Raw genomic sequence first — 2124 nt, 5'->3', positions numbered from 1 at the left:
CAACAAATAACATTTATTTCTATAACAAATCATACATATTTCAATAACATATCATATATATCAAATAACATATTTATATTTCTGAATCAAAGAACATATTTATATTTCTGAATCAAATAACATATTTATATTATACTAATAAATATCAACATATATCATAACAAAATATCACTCATCAAAATAAATCATACAAATCATATAAGTATATTCTAAACTCATTTAAATAATCAAATAATTATAGAGGGCGTTACAGAATCAACCTTGGTAGTGAGTTTGGAGAGAGAGTCGTTCAGAAATCATGTTTGGTTTTTCAGTTCTTGAAGTTGTTTATTTTGATTCATGATGCAATTTTCCAACAAAATTTCCAAACTTGATTTCTGAGCCACCCTCTGGTTGTTTGTATAGCTAGGTGGTGCTACTTGTCCATAAGAACCTTGAGGGTTTTTGTAAAAGTTCTGATTTGGCCTCGTTCCTTGGTTGTATTGAGCATAGTTCAATTGCTCAATACTATTAGTAGCACTACCTAGCTGACAATCAACACCAATATGACCAAATATACCACAGATTTCACAAGGAGGAGATGTAGGAGAAGGTGTGACAGCATTAACATTAAGTTTTTCAAATTTTTGAGTTAAGGCATCAACCTTAGCAGCGAGGTGATCATAGTCAGAGACCTCGTACATACCTGCCTCCTTTTTGGAGGGTGTAGAGGCGATGATGGCTCTTTCGTTGGTCCATTGGTAGTGGTTCTGAGCCATATCTTCAATTAAAGCATAAGCCTCCGTGTAGTTCTTATTCATTAGTGCTCCACCTGCAACTGCATCAACAGACATCTTATTAGTATAAGTTAGGCCATTATAAAAAGTGTGGACTATGAGCCACTTTTCTAAACCATGGTGGGGACAAAGTCTAAGCATTTCCTTGAAACGCTCCCACGCATCATCGAGAGACTCCCCATCTTTTTGGTTGAACCGCGTGATTTGGTCTCTTAGTTTGGCGGTTTTAGAGGGGGGTAAGAATAGGGCAAGGAATGCTCGCCTCATTTGATCCCATGAAGTGATGGAACCGACTTCTAGGGAATGGAACTAAGCGCTAGCTCTATCCCTTAAGGAAAAGGGAAAGAGATGAAGTCTTACGGCTTCTTGGTTCTCTTTTATAGTGCCACTAGGTCTTAAGAAGGAAGAAACATGGAGATTTGGATCCTCAGTGGGTGATCCAGAAAACTGATTTTGCTGCACCAAATTGAGTAGTGCAGGCTTGATCTCGAAATTGTTACCCTCAACCGTCGGGTACACGATAATAGCTTGTGGCTCTTCCGTTGAAGGAGTAACATACTCTTTGAGAGTGCGTTCAGCCATAGCAATATTATTTTGTGCCTCTCTCTTTTTCTTATGCAAATTTCTTTCAATCTCAGGAATAAATTCTCCAAGACTTTTACTTCTTCGCATAAGAAATCGAGAACCCAAGAAGTTAATGATAACACAAAGAAAGAAAGAACTAGAAGAAAAGAGGAAGAAGAAAGAGTTCTAATCACAAAGAAAGAGTTAATTAAATTAGTTTACTCCCCGGCAGCGGCGCCAAAAACTTGATGAGATAAAACCGCAAGTGCACGGTTTTACCGAAGTAGTAATAAAAGAGTATCGTTCCGACAGGGAGTAGTTTAATTCAATTAACCTTTGATGATGATTAGAGGAGAATCGAGTTGTAAGTTGGGGTTTTTAAACGATTGAAAGATAATAATATAAAAGGAGCCTTGGGATCATTAGTTCATCTCAATGACAAGTCCTTCACAACCCAAACTATAAGCTTATAACTTTAGGTTAGACCTAATTTCTCAAGACAGTTTCTCTTTTGTTCCTCTAGCAACCAAGCCTATTTCGCTGACTTGATTACTATCAGATTTTGGTTCCTCTAACAACCAAGCCTATTTCGCTGACTTGATCATTATTAGTTCCCTTGAAGATCGAAACTATATGTCTCAAAGATTTCAAAGACTATTTCGCTGCCTTTGAAATCCTTGTCTAAATTCACTTGTTCGAATATCAAAGTTCCACTTTCGTTTTATGAATTGATATTTGAGATTATGGATAAACAATTATCAAACCCTCCACTTTCGTTTCCATA

At 36.6% G+C, this 2124-nt stretch overlaps 1 non-coding gene across 1 annotated transcript; it reads left to right on the top strand.

Moving 5' to 3' along the window:
- Positions 1-888: 888 nt before the first annotated feature.
- LOC112418448 (small nucleolar RNA R71) lies at positions 889-995 on the top strand. Its single transcript, XR_003008653.1, has one exon. It is a non-coding gene; the product is annotated as a small nucleolar RNA R71 (small nucleolar RNA).
- Positions 996-2124: the final 1129 nt, after the last annotated feature.

Source organism: Medicago truncatula, chromosome 1 (genome assembly GCF_003473485.1).
Source record: "Medicago truncatula cultivar Jemalong A17 chromosome 1, MtrunA17r5.0-ANR, whole genome shotgun sequence".
NCBI classification, from domain to species: Eukaryota; Viridiplantae; Streptophyta; class Magnoliopsida; order Fabales; family Fabaceae; genus Medicago; species Medicago truncatula.
The sequence above is the reverse complement of the archived record's forward strand: the minus strand, read 5'-3'. Positions and strand labels throughout refer to the sequence as shown.